Source organism: Dreissena polymorpha, chromosome 9, assembly GCF_020536995.1.
Source record: "Dreissena polymorpha isolate Duluth1 chromosome 9, UMN_Dpol_1.0, whole genome shotgun sequence".
Lineage (NCBI taxonomy): Eukaryota > Metazoa > Mollusca > Bivalvia > Myida > Dreissenidae > Dreissena > Dreissena polymorpha.
The window spans coordinates 16077660-16096781 of record NC_068363.1 but is presented as its reverse complement, the minus strand read 5'-3'; positions in this window follow the sequence as shown (position 1 = coordinate 16096781).

Sequence of the window (19122 nt, the reverse complement as noted above, 5' to 3'; positions counted from 1 at the left end):
GTAAGTCTAATTGAGAAAGCATTTCAAAGTAACCCTCTAAAACCACACTGGTACATAACCAGCGTTGTTAGATTCGTATCGTATGGTTCTATTTGTGTCATACGTGTCTTGTTTGAGACTTAGACTGTGTTTTATTAAAGAAGTTTTGAAAAGTAACATCCCTTGATGATAAGTACAACATTTGTTTTGATTGAAAATATCAGACACAATTTAAACTGACAATTGCACAGTGAAGTCAAATTGAGGTAGGGAAACTACAATTATCTTTGTTATTGTTGTAATTATACGGTGTTTCAATCCTTTTGCAGGTATAATTAACTTTTAATGCAGTATATTATGTAAAGGAAGATGTCTTCTCTTTGACTTTTTACTAAGTAGTGAAAGATTAATTTTTTGTAAAATCTTGATTTTTTGTACAAGGAATGAAAGTTAAAACTCATTCTAATAATTTCATCTTCTTAATGCAGCAGCACTTTTATAATTTTCTCATTTAAAGTTATCAACAATAAAGAAAAGCAAATGTAAGTGACTGGGTATTGGGACAATAGAGCAGAAGAGTTAATGTGTTATCCATTTTATCGTAATTTTGTAAAAAAAACAACACCTTTTTAAGTTTTGTTTAAATTTGGTCGCGTTAGCGGCCGACTAAATTTACAGAGCATACTTTGCAAATGTGCTTAGAAGCCTTAGCTACGGTAAGAACCGCAACTCACTCTGCTAGGGACGATTACCGCTGCCTGTCTGCAGCAAACGACAAATGATTCTGTTCTAGCAGTGAGTGTATATACCAGCTTGTAAGACGACATTGGCCAGTCTAGTGTTTATCATTGAAATCTGTACATATTGGCTGCTTTCAGGGAAAACGGGGCTTAATGCACGTCAAATAAGATTAGCCTGTGCACACTGATTAGCCTGTGCAATGCGCACAAGCTTATCAAGGACGACAACAGCGAACAACTTCAGTGCCTTCAGCGCTTTGATTAATATTTATCCCCAGTACAATCTTCTATAAAGTCAGATAATGAAGCTAGAGCGACATAAACAACACAATATAAGTACGGACCACCATTGTACAAACATATCCGTTCTTCATGTGCTAAACGCTTCCTCACACATTTTGTTTTTCCAAAGCTTGTGTCAAATTTGCAAGTATATTGTGCCTATTCTGTGTATATTGCAGCATTTAAAATCAGGGCAGTAAGCAAGTTATTAGTGTCTTTTTGATTAACGATTTAATAATGAGTGCTAACATAGCAAAACAAGATCTGTGCAAAGAGGAGAATTCCTAGAATAAATGGGTTGTTATTCAGTGGAAGATTGTGAAGGAAAATTTGATTTAAAATGAAGCTTGTGTGAAGCCGGAGGATGGTCTTGTATTTGAGACTGGTACTAAAGTTCGTAAAAATGTCGTCAGCATAATGAAAATATTAAAAATTATATTACAAAGCAAAATTGTTGTTCTATTCAGACGGGAACCACAAATCAATCAAGTTGAGGTTATGAAAGTAATTGAGACTGCATACTATGTGCTTGTATGGTTGAATTGGAGTAAGGTAATTTAAGCTGGGTACGTACTAACCCATTTGTTGAGACTATGTTAGAGGCTTGTGATTCCCGCTCAAATGAGTGGGGACTTACTGCAAAGGGACAGATTGATTACGTTTCACGAGATCAACATATAGCAGACTTTATCATCATTCAAGTAGTTGAAATTTTCGTTTTTTGGACTTTCAAATTCGTGCCAATAGAGCTTCAAAACGCCCCCGACATAAAACGCAGAAACTCTGGTCGACCTGAAGACGAAGATAAGTATGACAGGGAAAGCAGTCCAGATGGCTTTGCGGGGCTATTTTCCTGCTGAAAAGTGCATACACAGAAAGCTTATAGCCGACATGACAAAGGAAGATCCCGATCAAGCCGAGAACTTTTACTTTTCACTTCAAATGGGCGACGCAGATGCTGACTGTTCAGATAATTCGATAAAACTAGACGGCTACAGAGTCGAAGAAACATAATATTGCAAAGATCTCAAAGACAAGCCAATTATGGCTGAAATATCAGTTTATGGTTTAGCATGACAAGGATGTTAATAAAATCGGATCGTACTCGGTGTTGGCTTATCCGTTTGCAGGCAGTGTCCGATCGTCTATTCGTCTTTGCTGCACTTCAATTACCTGCGATCTGCTTATTACTATCAACAGCAAATGTGCAACATAGAGGAATCGCACCTAGAGGTTTATCGAAAGTTTTCGCAGCAGTGGTTTAAAAGAAAATGCAAAACCTTTGGACCCTATCTGCAACTGTAAAATCCGAGTACATTCGAGTACAACAAAACAATGCAGGATTTCCACAAAACAGATACAAAACTGAGGCGCGCATCCAAAGAGATGCTTATGATTACGAAAAATGCAAACACAGATAACAGCTTTCTCACCCTACACAGCTTCTTCTACTCTGAGAAACATTGTAATAAGAATAGAAACTGAGTCAAATGTGAATGTTAATGCATTTGAGACGGTTGGTAACAAGATCATACGAGATTTCAAACGAAAGAGGACCTTTATAAATTCAAGAGAAAATACAAAAGTCTTGGAAATAACTCTACTGTTGAGATTGCTTCTGACCGCGCCGTTGATCCTGCGCTTGTGTTCTAATGTTTCCTGGTAGTGTCAAAATATAGAGATATTTCCCTTGAAGACATACTGTCGTAGGAACAAAGAACGTTTTAAAGATAAAGTGTGAAATGAGTCGCCCTTTGCTCATGCTTTCTCTAGCAGTCATTTATCTTAAAGGATTTTCGGGCTTGTAAAAAAGTCAGTATTTCGTACATTAATAATACCTGTCCCTACAATGAAGTCGTGTGCTAGTTCATTCCTCATTCAAAACAAGAGGAAATATCAAAACTTGGCCACTGCTGGATGGTAGATCTGTTTGGTGGCAAGCCCAATGATTCCTTAGAATAACACTTTCACAAAGAAAGTGGTTGCTGCTGAAACATTCGTCACTTCTGAGCAACTTGCATCAACATCGCATGCAACGGTATCCCATAGCAAATGCTTTTTTATTATCAAATCATGTTATGCATGGGGATGGCACATAATATGAAACCGACCAAATGGGGATGGAAACAGGACAACGACCAGTAAATTCCAATCATTACACAAAACAATGCTGCACCTGCAGAACTATTGAAAATCATCCATTGTAACTGCTCTGTATAATGTTAATCCTAGATGCAGCTTCTGATGCTATGAGCTCCCAGGAACTGCTGTAGGTGGCCCTTGCCAAACTGAAAACTGTGATGATGGGAACACTTTTAACACTTTACAAGAGGTTGGTACTAAGGAGGAGGAGGACACCGACAATTTAACGTTCTGAGAAAAATGCTATTGACAAATTAGATTGTTTATCAAGTGATAGTGGACAGCTGAATTTCATTAAAATTTGATTTCATGATTATTCAACTTCTTACTTGTATCAAGAATTAAATCGAAGTGTAACTTGTATCCGAAAATATGGTGGATTTTGATATTTTGGACGCAATGTTGGATTTCTTTGTAATTAAATAAACTTAAACTATGTCTGATTATCTTGATGTGTTCTTTGTTGCCTCAAACCTTGGTATAGACACCAAATTTATCAAATTTGAGGGCATTCTGACATATTTATGATCATAAATAGGTTTAAGCGGCCATCTTGGCGACCGTCTTTAAAAAAAACACAATTTTGGTAAACTTGTGTTATAAAGTACCTTCTACCCTACCAATATCAGTTTTTTGGGAGATGCGGGTGGGACAAATTGTATATTGATCCTACTTATGTATATTGTCCTTTTTCTGACCGAAGAGAAAACATTGAAATATAATTGCATGGCTATAGAGACGAACACTCGTATTATTATGTCAATACGTCGAGATGCAGTAAGGGCAAAAAAATCGGTCACAGCTGTAAAACACTGTATTTTAACTATGGATGTGTCTGTATCTTTGTTAATCAGATGATTCGTTTATTCTTGCTTAAATCGGAAATAAATATTCTTCACTTACAATGCCCTATATCGTTATAGAAATGCTTTTGAAAAGTTCAGATGTTCAAGTCATACGTTCCTTCCTAGGAAGACATTTTGATAGAAGTAAAGAGCACGATCTTAAATATTGTTTCCGTTGCCTAAAATTAGTTTTAAAATGTTTTCCATGAAGTTGGTGAGCAAAAAGTTAAATTAATTCATGTTTCAAGGCAGTCGCTACGATCGCAAAATGGCCTCCTCGTTTGTCGTGTACATCTGGGCACTGATCTCCACCCACACATATCCAACATTTGACGAGCTCGCTTTCAATTAAGTATCATAATATCTCACTGTGTTTATTTGTCATCAGAAAACTCCTATAACGCAAGAGATTGTCATATCTGAAGCAAACGGGTGTGTTTAGTTATGCAGAATCATTCTACGACTGAAACAGATGGACACCGAAGGTAAAATGACAATGCGTGTTACCGTCTGTATAAATAAGGTCTCTTATGATGGCTCAGCAGTAATAACGCCCCAATATATTTGAATTACAGTGTACTATAATACTTACAATTCTGTCAAACGTCAACGTGCAAACACCGGAAATAAAATTACGCTTGGTTTATTAATATTAAATTCATAAAAAATACATTCAATTAAAAGGATATGAATATAACCCGCGGCTCGCGTAAGTACAATGGTCTACATAATAAAATTAAACTATTTAAGTCCCAGTTCGCGGAATAGATCGTTGTTTTGCATATAAATCGTATAGCGAGAAATAAACTTTACATAAATTCATTGAAATATATTTTTTAGCGAGGTTGACATCGAAAACCTGGTCAAAATCGGTTTTGAATCGAGAAAATAATATATCAATGATCATAACTACATGCAATAGGCGAAAATCATTGCAGCGTCGCGAGTAAGGCAAATTATATCTATATTTAGCTCGCGCTAAACATTATTAGCATATGGAAGATAAAAACATACATACATTAGATTTAGCAAAAACGTTACAACTTAGTATCCGTCTGTAAAAGATGTATTTGCATTTGTTCTTACCTTCTCTCCTCTCAATTCGCCCGTATCCGCAATTTTGTTTGTAAGAGTTTGAATTAACTTGTCTAGTCATGAATATAAATGAGGTCGTTTTCGCACTTTACCGTACTCGACCCCAAAATAAAAATGACTATATTGCTTGTTTTCAACCGATTTCAACCGGATTTTCAGTGACATCCTCAATAAAAACACGTTTTCTTACGATTCTGCCCATATATATAGCTATGACCGGGGACTTTAAACTGTAAACTATACCGGTACTTATGAACGTATAGAGTATATGCACATTATAATTATATGTTTTCTTCCGCAAATATTTATATATTCCACAAAACTATAAACCAAACACGTACAAATTGGATGAAAACAGCATAAAACATTCCAAATATCAAAAGTACATTACCGCATATGTAGAAAATCCTAGTTTTGCTACATAAACGAAGAAGACAATAAGGTGTGGTACGCTGATCCAGCAAGAGCCAAGATACCACTTGATTGGGCTGAATACCAATGTACAAATCAATCTCTTTAGCCAATGTTTGTTTCCGCCGTTCTCGTCCTCATGCCACTGAAAATTATTAACTCTTTTACAGCTCTGCTTAAACTCAAACGCAGCTATGTTAAATTTAATCGAAGAATAGAAACACGTTTTAGGGAAAACTATTACGTACAGTATATCTATAAACATCCGAAAATCGTCATGCGAAGGATTTAATAAGGCCTTCTTATCATTTTTCAAATACTTTCTTTCGCCTCATGCAACTTGTTTAGTTTTATTTACGACCTCAAAAACAATGAGCGTTAATTATTTTTATTATTGAACTATATACATAGAAACGCACGTGTATATGTAATACCTTTAACAAAACAATTCCCCATTTAATGTATATAATAATATAATAAAGGCCTAATATCAGCACTCTATTTACGCATGTCGCCTGATTCCCGTTGTCGAGATTTACCTGAGGATTGTCTTCTGTTGTTGTTTGTTTCACGGCGTCTCCATCTTTAGACTGGGTTTCATCACGCATTTGGGTATCCGCACCAGCTGGATTGTTCTATAAACATTCATGTAATACATTCTGATGTAAGATTAAACAAAATATGTTGCATGAAAAAAATGTCCTTCCTATCGCAGTCACGGACGGATATTTCGAAAACCAACAATACTTTTCACAGAAACGCATTTGCAATATCAGTTAAGGATGCATCATGTTCCATATTACTAAGGTTCGTAAACATTATAAGTACATATGACATTGGTTTGCAACCTCTCAAACCGCTTGATGACACATGATTATTCTCAGAGATTAAACATTAAAATGCAGCATTGATTGTCAATGTTCATGACGCGAACGTTTTGCATGTATTAAACTGATGAATAATGCGTTTCGCAACAGATAACTTTAATAAAAGCCTGCTTATCAGCAATCTGTTAACGCATGTACCCTGGTTCCAGTTGTCGAGGTTTACCTGAGGATTTTCTTCTGTGGTAGATTTAATCTGGGTTGCTTCATCATTGAACGCGGTTTCAGTACGGATTTGGTTCTCCGTACCAGCTGGTTTCTCCTGTAATCATTCATTTAATACATTCTAATGTAACATTAAAAAAAGATGTTGCATTAAATAATTGTCCTGCCTATGTCATTTACGGACTCGGATATTACCAAAATCAACAATAATTTTCATAGAAACACAATTTCAATATCAATTAAGGATGCATCATGTTACATGTCCAAATCGACTTTGTTTGAATAGATTTATATGACCAATAAACGTTAAAAATGACAACAAACGTTTGTCTTAACTAGAAGTATAGATGACAAATGAACACCCATCATACCGCTTTAACAGAGTCGATTTCACTCAAAAATCAAAATTTAAATACAATATTTATTGGCAGCGCTCATGAAGTGAAAGTCTTGCTTGAAGTATAATGAAGAATACTATGTTGTGCAACAGATAACCATAGTAAAGGCCTGCTTATCGTTAATAAAGACGTTTTTTTGCAACATTTTTTATATACTTCAAAACAATTGGCGAAAACGATTTTTATTAATTGGCTATAAACAAAATCACACGTCAATAGGTAACAAAAACATCGACCATCAAATTAAGACATATCACTAAGGTGTATCAATAACCCACATAGCGCTTTGACATATCTTTAGAGGTTTACAAAAAGATCAAATTTTAGCTATGTCTTGAAAGTTACCACGTGGTTGTTGCGCGCAAGATCCTCGCCTTGGTAAGCTTTTTTCAACGTGTCGTAAGGTACACACAACCGCTTACTTAATAGTCTCCATTTCTATTTGGTTTTTGTTCCAGTGGCATATGTGTCGTTTTTGTTGAGATACGCTTCGATTGATAATTTCGGTTCGATTACAGAAACTAATTTATTCACTCTAACGGAAGTCATGATAATATGCGGAGAAATTTGTATACGGAGACCGACCGCGTTTAAGAAAGATTAAATGAAACTGCTTGACAAAATGGCGTTTTTCCTGCGTTTTTGTGAGAAGAAGACGGACATGTTCACCCGATCAGCCGATTTATATTTCTATATCATTTAAATGAATGCGCATATTCTACTCTACGGTGTTTATGCCTCTCAAAGATTTTTTTGTTCAAAAACAAAATGCAAAATTATTATATTTTGTTTTTATTAAAATGATTTACTTAATTTCAATTAATACGGCTGAGAATTTCTTAAATATACAATATAGAATAATATTTTACTTAATTACAGTAACGTCGTTATCTTAAATATTTACTTTAGGAACATACTATTTTATATACAATACTTCAATATTTATATAAAACAAATATAACTATTAAGTTGCTTTCTGTGTTGAAACATCAGTATCGTAAACAAATACAGATACATACGCCGTCTTCTCAGTCATTTACAGCTTTAACACAGACAGCCTCTGTTTAGGCACGTCCCCTAGTTCATGTTGTCGAGCTATACCTGAGAATTGCCTCCTCGTAATGCTTTCATTGCGGTGTCCCTATTACTTGACGTTGCTTTAGAAGCGCCTTTGGGGTTTGCACCAGCTGGATGACTCTGTAAACACAGATTCAACACTTTTTTCGTGTAACATTTAATATGAGATGTTGCATAAAATAGTTTGTCTGCCTGAAGCATTTACGGACTTAAACCAAAAGTAATTGTGTTACAAACACGATTGTATATCAATTTAGGACATGCTTTATGTCCCATATAGTAATTAACTACATTGTATATGAGTGTGTTTGAATGAATCTATATGACCAGTAAACGTTTAATTAACTAAGGTTTGTAAAGTATTAAGGTACATATGGCAGTGGTTACCAACCTCTCAAACCGCTTAAAGACAGACGATTATTCTAAGAGATAAAACATTAACATGCAGCATGTATTGTCAATGCTCATGACGCGACCGTTTTTCTCGTTAGAACTGAATAGAAAATGCGTTTCGTAACAAATAACCTTAATGAAGGCCTGCTTATCATTAATCAAAAACTTTCTGGCACAAAATGCATATGATTTGGTTTTTGTAATGAAATTTATAAAAATAAGCGATTGGCGAAGATAGTATTGTTGTTAGCTATACACAAAAAGAATGTGTTGATGTTATATACTTTAACAATCGACCATCGAATTAAGACACATCATATAGGTGTATCAATACCCCACATATTGCTTGATATATAATTAGAGGTTATTAGAAGTACGAAAAAAACAACAAATTGTTACTATGTCTTGAAAGGAACAAAGTGGTTTTTAAAAACAATAACCTCGCCGTGTAAACCTTTCTTTATTTTTTCGTAAGGTACATAAAACCCTTACCTTATATATTCTCCACTTGTTTTGGGGGGTTTTGCTAGCGGTTTATTTGTCGTATGTGTCATGATACGCTTCGATTGATTTAATCTATTTCATGAAGGATACAAATTAATTCATTTTAAGAAAGCAAAGGTTCGGCTCTAGGTTGTTCGTGGTTTGCTAAATCTTTAATTAAAAAAACATGCAAAAGTATTGTTATTATTTTCATCATGATTTACTTTTATTTACCTAGTATGTTGGAGAATGCTTTTAATATCCAATAAAGAAAAACATGTGTCGTAAGTACGAGTAACATCATTAGTTAAAATATTGAATATAAATACATACTAGTTCATTAACAATACTTAACAATTCACACATTTAAAATAAATAGCCTAACATATAAGACTTAATGAAAAGAAGTACATCATGTATAAAGCTCTTTTAAACGGGTAGGTCAACTGTTCGTCATTTGAAAGTAAGGTCTCATAATTTACTTAAATAATGTCTACCAACAGGTAAGTCATACTAAAATGTTTTGAAAATCAATATATTACAGAATATAAACCAACCTTAGAAAAATAAAGCATCTTTATTTTGGTCATTTTTAAAGTAACATTACTATTCAAAATCAACGAAAATTTCGTACAATTGTTCGTAAAATAAACTTAACCAATTAAAAATCAGTGTTCCTTATGGCAATTGCCGAAATTTCAACGTCAGATGTGGTCTGGTGAAATAGATGTTTGTAGATACAAAATGCTTGTTTTTATTATTGTTTTGCATATCTATTCATACGACACATGGACACTAAAATGATGTTCGTGTGTCGTATGAATAGATATATTCGCGGGCATTAATTGTGGCCACAAATAAATAAAAACGAGCATTTTGTATCTACAAAAATCTATGTAATCATACCACTCCTAGCGTTGAAATTTTGGCTATTGCTATAAGGAACACTGATTGTTAAGGTGTTGCTTTTATTTTACAAAATACTTAACGAAATTTTCGTTGATTTTGAGCGTTATAGAGACTTTAAGTGTCCACATGAAAACCCATTGTGTATTATAAGAGAAAATGGAATGTTCATATATGATTTCTCGAAGGTTACGTTATTAAACAGCAGATCTCTGGAAGGTTTTCCTTTAACAAAATTGTATATTCTGACGTCTACGATCTTGAACAATACGAACACCGACAAGTCGAACGGACTCATTCTACAAAACAAATTTAACTATAAAGTGTCTTAATGGGTTTAAACGTCCTTCCGCGTAAACAAATACAGATACATACGCCGTCTTCTCAGTCATTTACATCTTAAACACAGTCAGCCTCTGTTAAGGCACGTCCCATTGTTCATGTTGTCGAACTATACCTGAGAATTGCTCCTCTAAATGCGTTAATTTCGGTGTCTCCATTACTTGACGTGGCTTTAGAAGCGCCCTTGAATGATCGCACTAGTTAAATTTCCCTATAAACATCATTTAACATACTTTTGATGTTCCATTAAGTAAGTGATGTTGCATACAATGATTGTCCCGCCTTGGAGATTTTCGAAAACAACAATAGTTTTCTTATAAAAAAACACGGCTGCAATTTTCAAATTAGGGCATGCATCATGTTCGATATCCTAATCTACTATATGGATATGTTTGAATAAATTTATATTAACAGCAAACCCTACTTTTATTAAGGTTCGTTTTGATTAACACCACTCATTCCGCTTATGCGGAGACGATTATACTCAAAGATCAAACATTAAAATCCAGCGTTGATTGTCATTGGTCACGAATTAAAGTCTTGCTTGTAGTTAACTAACGAATAATGCATTACTAAAGGTTAACGTTGATTTCGTGGTTTAAAAAATCGGAAAAGAAATGTCACATTTAGAATTTTAGAACAACAATTTGACTATATGTAAAGCTGTTACGTCATAGATTGTGAATATCAGATGTCTCTAATGTTTTTTTCTATAACATTTTTATACCATCCTCTACGATCTTGAATTAAAAAATCGAAGTAGCTAGAACAACGTAATGCAACTAAGGGGTATTCATTTAAAAGAAATTTAACTTTAAGTCGCTTACCTTGTTGAACCCTGCGATCTCTCAAAACAAATACAGATACACACCCGATTTTGTCAGACAGTTACTACTTTAATGCAGTCCGCTTCTAAATAACGAATATTTCCTGATCCATGATCCCAAGCCTCACCTGAGAATTTTCTGTTTTCCCCCTCTCGCAGGCTCCATATTGAATGTCAACGACAGCTGAAATACTCTTTAAATATTTTTTAAACATAATTATGGTGAAGTTTTAAACAAGAGAAGTTGTATAATTAGAGAATAACAGGTAACTGTCTGACCTTTTTGAAATATATCAGGCAAGACTTAGAATTATATAACGACGAGGCATGCCGAGCCGTTATTTTATTCGTGCCAAGCCTGATATATTACAAAATGATCAGACAGTCACCTGTTTTTCTGTTGATCATACCTCTACGTCCCCGATTTTAAATAAATAATGGGGAAAACACAACGCTAAAAAGCTGCATTTAAAGCGGGAAAGAATTTGATTTTGTCGTTTGACGTGTAAATCATGACGTCATGAGCACTTGCGCTTTATTTTTAAACATGTTTATTGCCGTTTGTGTTGCATTTTGTGTTTAAAATATATTACATCTTGGTATCAAATTGTTTGTTTTGTTAAATCTGATTCGATTTTACCAAGAATGAGTACTTAATAATTGATTCGAACGTAGAAACACGATTGCAATATCAATTTAGTGTATGACTCTAAACTAGAGCTATAGATGGCATTTATTAACACCCGTCATACCGCATTTGCACAGAGGAAATCAACAATTAAAATACAACCTTGGTTGCCGATGCTCATGAAGTGAAAGTTTTGCTTGTAGTTAACTTAAGAATATCGTATTACTTAAGCTCAAATTTGACTTCATGGTATTATTAATCGGGATAAAACTGTATAATAAAGATTGAGGAGCGAAAAAACGTATTGGCTATATTTATAACTGCGACATCATAGATTTGGAACACCATATGTCTGGAAGGTTTTCATTCTATTACTTATTTATTTCGAGTTATATAAGATCTTTAAACAAAATACCGAGGGAGCACGAACACCACAAAGCCAAACGGGCCTATCCATGTAATAGAAATTTAACTTATAAGTCGTTTGTTGGTTTAAAACATCCAATCTCTTAAACAATACAAGTACAGGCGCGACTTATTCAATCAGTTTAACATAAACCCAGTCAGCTTCTAAATACACAAGTCGTCTAGCTATACCTGAGAATCGTCTCTTGATAATAGTTTGCTCTGATCGCTGTCCCCATCATAAGTGCCTGTGCTCATTGCGCCAGCTGTATAACTCGATTAAACATTTCTTTTAAATAAGTATGGTGTACCATTAAACAATAGAATAGATTTTCTATAAATGACTTTCCAGTTTGTAGCATTTACGGACTCGGCTATTTTTCAAATAAAAACTTCGAAACAAAAGTTCAATACCAATTCAAGGCATGCATCATGTCACATATCCTAATCATAAATATGATTATGTTTGAGTCAGTCTATGTGACCAATAAAAGTTATATTAACCCAGGTTTGTGTGAACTAGAAGCATAGATGACTGTGCTAAATACCCCTTTATGCCGGCTAAACACAGAAGATTGTACATAACAATCCAAAATTCAAATGTAGCATTGATTGTCAATGCTTATGAAGTGTAAGTCTTGCTTGCAGTAAATTGTGGAAAATTTGCTTTACTTAAGTTCACATATGACTTCGTGGTATCATAAATCAAAATAGAAATGTCTCATCTAGAGTGAGAACCGACAAAACTATTTGGCTATATTTAAAGCTGCTACGTCCTAGATTAGAAAAATAACAAAACTTGAATATATATTTCTTAAAGCCGCTATAACGCTCAAAATCAACGAAACTTTCGTAAAGTATTTCGTAATATAAAGTTAATTCGTGCATAGTTATTTCCCCACCCTAACACCGCAACCCATCTTAACGTGGGAACAATTTTACATACACAGACGGGACAATTTATTCATACGAAAACATTTATTTACAAACTGGTCAAATTAATTGTTTTTGGGTACGATCCGACCAGGATTCATAAAAACCTTAACACTATGCTTACACTATGTAAGATACACCGCGGAAATGCGTTGGATCTAGAAGATACAGTGAGAGTATTAGATATAAAGGGAGCTAATTATATTTTACAACAACGTCATTTCCATTTTACCGGGATCTATTATTAGATACTCGTTTACAGTCGATTTCCTTATGAAAAGGGAGAAATATATGAGTGAATAACCAGAAAACAGACGTAAAAACAGACATACATATTATCATTGGAGACCTCGGCGTGTGCGCCTAGCTACGATGCAGAATGAAGGAAATATACTATGAAATCCCCATCACCCCAAAAAGATGGTTCATATATATATATATATATATATATATATATATATATATATATATATATATATATATATATATATATATATATATATATATATATATATATATATATATATATATATATATATATATAATTCGTTATAAAATTTAAACAAATGACGTACTTATATCTATCGTTTGCTCAGATCGCTCAGACAACAAATATGGCGGCGCCCTTCCAGTATTTGAAACCGATCTTCTGTTAGACAGTGTCAAGCGCCTTCTAAAAGCGACTTATTTTCATTCTATCAAAGACGGCGAATTGATCCAAACCCACTTTTGAACTCGGCCGAGATTTCATTAAACTTAACGGTCGATGCAAGTTTCATGATAAGTGTTCACACGATTTTTCTTTAATTTTACCTATTGGGATTGCTCTGGGCCCCAAGTGACACAATTTCAAACGCAGTTTCATAACTTTTATAATTCGTTTATAAATGCTTCAAAAACATATTAATACTAGTGTATTTACAATACAAGTATAAAATAGATAATCGCAATAATTACATTTTAATTACGTAAAGAATATGTATGGAAACGAATCTTTGCGTGTTGTGTATGAAACTACCGAAGATATTTGAAGACACCGGTTACAGCCACTGAATAACTAAATATGATGGATAAGTTAGTTAAAGCGGAACTTGAAACCATTATATAATAATAATAATAATAATAATAATCATAATAATAATAATATATTCACGATTACCTTAATCGCTTACCAGAGTACAATTGTTTACAGAAAGCAACTCTGACATTTTTTAATTTATAAATGTACTTGTGTCAGTGCGCATATGACGATTTATTTAATAGTAAAAATATAAATTTAACACGATTAACCTACGATGACTATTCAAATTTTCAAGCATACAACAAGTTGCCAACTTGAAAACAGTTTAATTTGGAGATTATATATAGGATTCAAACTGTACAGTATGCAAATGGTGGTGTTGTTTTTGTATTTTAAATTGGAGTACTGTTGACGACGACGACTCAAACAACTAAAACGCTTGCATGCATGATTTGGTTAAATTGTTAACTTTTTGCTAGATAACTAAGAATGGAATTTGAACCTAATTCAAACCTGACCTAATGATCTGTATTATTACATTTATGGTACACTTAGTAGTACGCTGTTAACTAGACCATGTATACATATTTGTGATATCTTCATCAAAGGCCGATTTGATAATAATGTCAGTGATAAACTTCACTCGTTTAATTCATATATTGTTCAATGCCATACGCTTAATTTATCATTCGTTTGTATGACTCTATGTGTATACATATCCTCATACTTGAAAAAGCTCGATAAGATGAGCACGTACACATTTTTTACGTCGACATTTACCATTATGCAAGGGATAGGGGTCTTATATGGTGAATATTTAGGACAAGTAATTTTTAAGATGCATAATGAATGCTGTAATAACATTCCACACTTAGGCGGACGGACGCACACTCGCACATAAACTGAAAAAATGACAAATAAATTCTGACAAATGTTTCGAGCAAACCGCAAGCAGGCTATGCAGAAATAGTTAACAGCGCGAATATTAGACAAGCTTCACATTTAAATGAACTTCAGTCAAATAGTTCAAAATGCGTTTAATTTGCATTATGCATACATTATTAAATTGCATTTAAAATTAAGTAAAGATGTGTTAATTCAATGTACATCAATATCATGTGTTGTGCTCTTAGTGTTCTTTGCAACGACCATGCATGAACAAATGCTATCTAAGAATGTTAACAACCATATGGTGTCATGACGTGTTTGTTTAAATATAATTTTTAAAGAAATGTTAAGAATATAAAGCAAATAATTACCTGTAAAAATCGTATATATACTTTATTTCTCTGACGCGATCAGGAAGTACACATTATTACACTTACACATTTTATTGTGCGCTTACGGTCAAGCAAACGTTAGTTATGTACGTTAAGTTCGTCCGGTATGTGATAATTCATTATTTCAGCTAGTTGGTATCAGAATAATCTAATGTGTCAAAGTTCGCTGTTGATTTGGCTGTTGATATCCCCTCTGACATCTTTACAGGCGACAGATTAGTAAAACATCGTAACGTTTTTCATTACAGATAACGAACTTCTATGAAGTCATTCAGGACACACCGACTACGTGGTCCAAAAAGAATGACCCGTGCATGTTCACTTTAACCTCGAATTGATAAAGATTCATTTGTTGTCTTTTTCATTGTTGTGTTATATTTTTAATACAAAGCGGTCGGTAAAAATGCACATGCTGTTTCTAAACGGCCTTCCATTTACAATGAGGGGTTTCGGACACAAGTAGTACCGGAAAGTAATTAAATCCACAAATGTTCCCCATTATTTACCAAAACAATAACTATGAAATGTTTTTCCAATTAATCTTTCAAAAGCAGGTGCGTGAACACGTTCATTGTTGGCGTCGCACTGGAGTGCGGCGACTAGTATGTAATGCATGTTTTTTTCGCTTATGGGAGAACTTATTTTAAGGATCAATGTAAATTTATATATTTTTTATTTTAAGAATATCTTGCATAGTGGTGATTTTTTGTGTAAAATAGTGTAAATAAGTACTGCATTTGTGCCTATTACATTTATTACAACATTTATTGCCAATAATGCAAAGCTTATTGTTTTAAATAATAACTGATCACAGGGGAAAGATCACAGGGACTGGGCAAATACGCGAAACCTTCTGGTTTTGTATAAAAACAAAACATAATCAAAATATATTTATTTTGTGGTTTTTCTAACAATAGCGCAGACTTTTGCTGTTCGAGTTTTGGTAAACGCGTATTTTCTTCAATTTTACAAGACGACAGCGATTACACGGTTTATTGCTTTATTGATAACCGTTACACTACAGTCACTTATTAAGGCAGTATGTGCCTAGTGAGATCGGGAATAGTCGGTTGATATCGCCGTATTCGGAAAGCGTTTCGGCTATAAGCGATATCTACGGTAAAGTCCGGAAATTATACTAAATACACGAAATAAATTTGTATTTTTTTATTTAAGAGTTAAATTTGCTTATCTATTTAAGATTTAATAACTATACAATAAAAATATAAGTTAAATTAATTCGTATCATAAAATATTTGTGTTCATGACGTCACGGTTGTTGACATTTTCTTAGCAAAATGAAAGTGCGAAATAAAAGCGAGCGATTTGCAAAATCGAAAAAGAAGCAAACACCGATTGACAACGTTGCGTTCGATAACAATTATTCATTTACCGAGCTCTGCGATGGAGATCAGTATGCAAATGACTCACGTAAAAGCTATTCGCATTTGCTAAATGGCGTGAAAAGAGTAAGCAGAAGTGGGTGGGGGATGGAAGAAGATTGATTGACTCGTTGAGCTGGAGGTTTTGCAAATCAAATTACAGTATGGTCAGTTTTGTAATCTGTGTCCCATTCCTTTTACAATATATAACATTGTTGGCGAACTACAAAATAGCCTCAGTGGTTATTTGTATGTTGTTTGTGAAAACCCTGACTGTAGAAAAGTCAACCGTGTTGCTTATGGAAAGCAGCACCATCTCAAGATCAGGGGAATGCAATGCTTTGACGTAAATACCAAGCTTGGAGCAGGTATGCATGTCTTCATTTTTCAACCTGCCATTTATATCAATGTTTAATCATTGTACAATTGCCATTGATCTTTGGACTTCTAACACATGTTCAGACCCCTTAAAATTCCAAGTGTCATTCCCAGTGAATATTTGTTCATCGTGTAATATATATAAGCAAATATTCCGGTGTCCATCATATTCAGTTTGTTTTCAAATTTAGTTTCGCATTTGTGTTGTTAAATCCAATTGATTGCTCATTCATGATATTTAATAATGTAATGATGATACGAATGGATTCTATGAAAATACATGGTGACGTCATTATTAAGGAACTACGGCCTTATTTCGTTTTCATGTTCTTATTATTTTCAATTCTTCTTTCGGCAATGAAAGTCAGTTTGGGCAGGCCGGTGAAGGTAAATAACTTCCTAACCACTCTAAACATAACGCTTATTGCAAAAAGAAATCTTAAGAAGAAGGAGGCTCGTGCTGGGGAGACCATCAAGAAAATCTCAACTGCGTCGTCTAACAAGGCTGCCATTGATGCTTATGAGAAAGAAATAGAGTAAAAGTAAAAACTAACTTTTAATACAATGTTATTGACTATTCTGGTGCCAAATTTTAGTATTTTTTCTCATCAACTGTCTTCTTATTTCCTATTCCAGATGAACATGAAACATATTAATAATAGTTTTTTTATTAAAGGCTCTGTGTTCATAGTTTGGTAAAATAACATTTTTTTTAAAGATTTTTGGTTAGAACCCCAGGGCAGGCACATTATTAAAAAGATTTGTGATTGTTATAATAAATATTAAAAGCTATTCCAAATATAACAATTAAAAAAAAAAAAAATTCATTACTTTTAATAATAAATCTTATGAAGGAGCATAGGTATATTTAAATTCTGAGCTATTCATATAAATGGTGAATTCTTTTTACAAGCGATAATTTGAGTTCAACGACTTGTCAATATGTAATGTGCTTGTTGTGCTGAAAATTGATTTTTCTCATAACCAACGAGCATATAAGGCGTCAGAATAAAATTTAAAGGGGAATTATAAAATTCATGAAATTAGCATTGTGTGAATTTAATTGTGTATGTCAGTTGGAGGTACAGTAATGCCTGATATAACTCAGATTGCTGTTGTGCATTTGAAGACGGGTTTTAAGTTTTCGACATATGTGAAGACAACAGTGCCAATTTCTTCCGAAGCTCAGAAAGTGATTGGCATCTCTGTTGATGATCATGGCATAATGCGTGTTAATGGTGGAAGTGTTGATAGTGTATCAATTAAAACTTCTCTACATGATTGTATGATGTGGCTTGCATAGTTTCCCAGAGCCATTTTTGTTGCTCATAATGGGCGCAGGTTTGATTTTCCGGTTTTGGTTAGTGCATTGCTGAACACATACTGTTTTGAAACGTTTTGTAATTGTGTTAACAGTTTTGTTGACTGTTTGCCGGTTTTCAAAAATCGTATCCTGGACAGTCACACAAACAGGAAGATCTAGTGAACGTGTTCTCCAGGCAACCTGCAACGCCAACAGTGCTCCTGATGATGTTGAAGCATTGGGATATCTGCTTAAAACATGTAAAATTACTGACAATATGGCTCACATCTAAACTGTTATTGCAATCCATAATTCAGTTTGTTTAAGTCATGAAAAGCCTTAAAGGCAAAGCACATTAGATTGTTAGACGTGCTGTTGCATAGAGGAACTCTTAAGCGAACAATAGCTGAAAACATTGCGGGATATTGACTGGCCTTGTGCCATTCGAAAGCCATATTTACTAGTTCCGGAGAGGATGACTTTAGGGATACTTTCATTGCTAAAAACAATGAGGTACTACCAAAAGTCACAAACGCAAAAAAAATATTTTATCTAAAGTGGTCCCTAAAATCGGTCAATTTTCAGTGACGAAAAGTGACAGAACGAGATAATATGGCTTTCAAATGACACGCGGCCAGTTAAAATCACGCAATGGCTTTATACTGACATTAAATTATGTACATCTAGTTGTCATTAATCTGGCTGTTTTTATTAAAATATAAGTTGTATATTATTGTGCTACATGTTTAAAGAAACATGATAACTTATACATCTTTATGCTACGTTATATTGGGACAACTTTGACATTTTGTGGTGAACTGCGC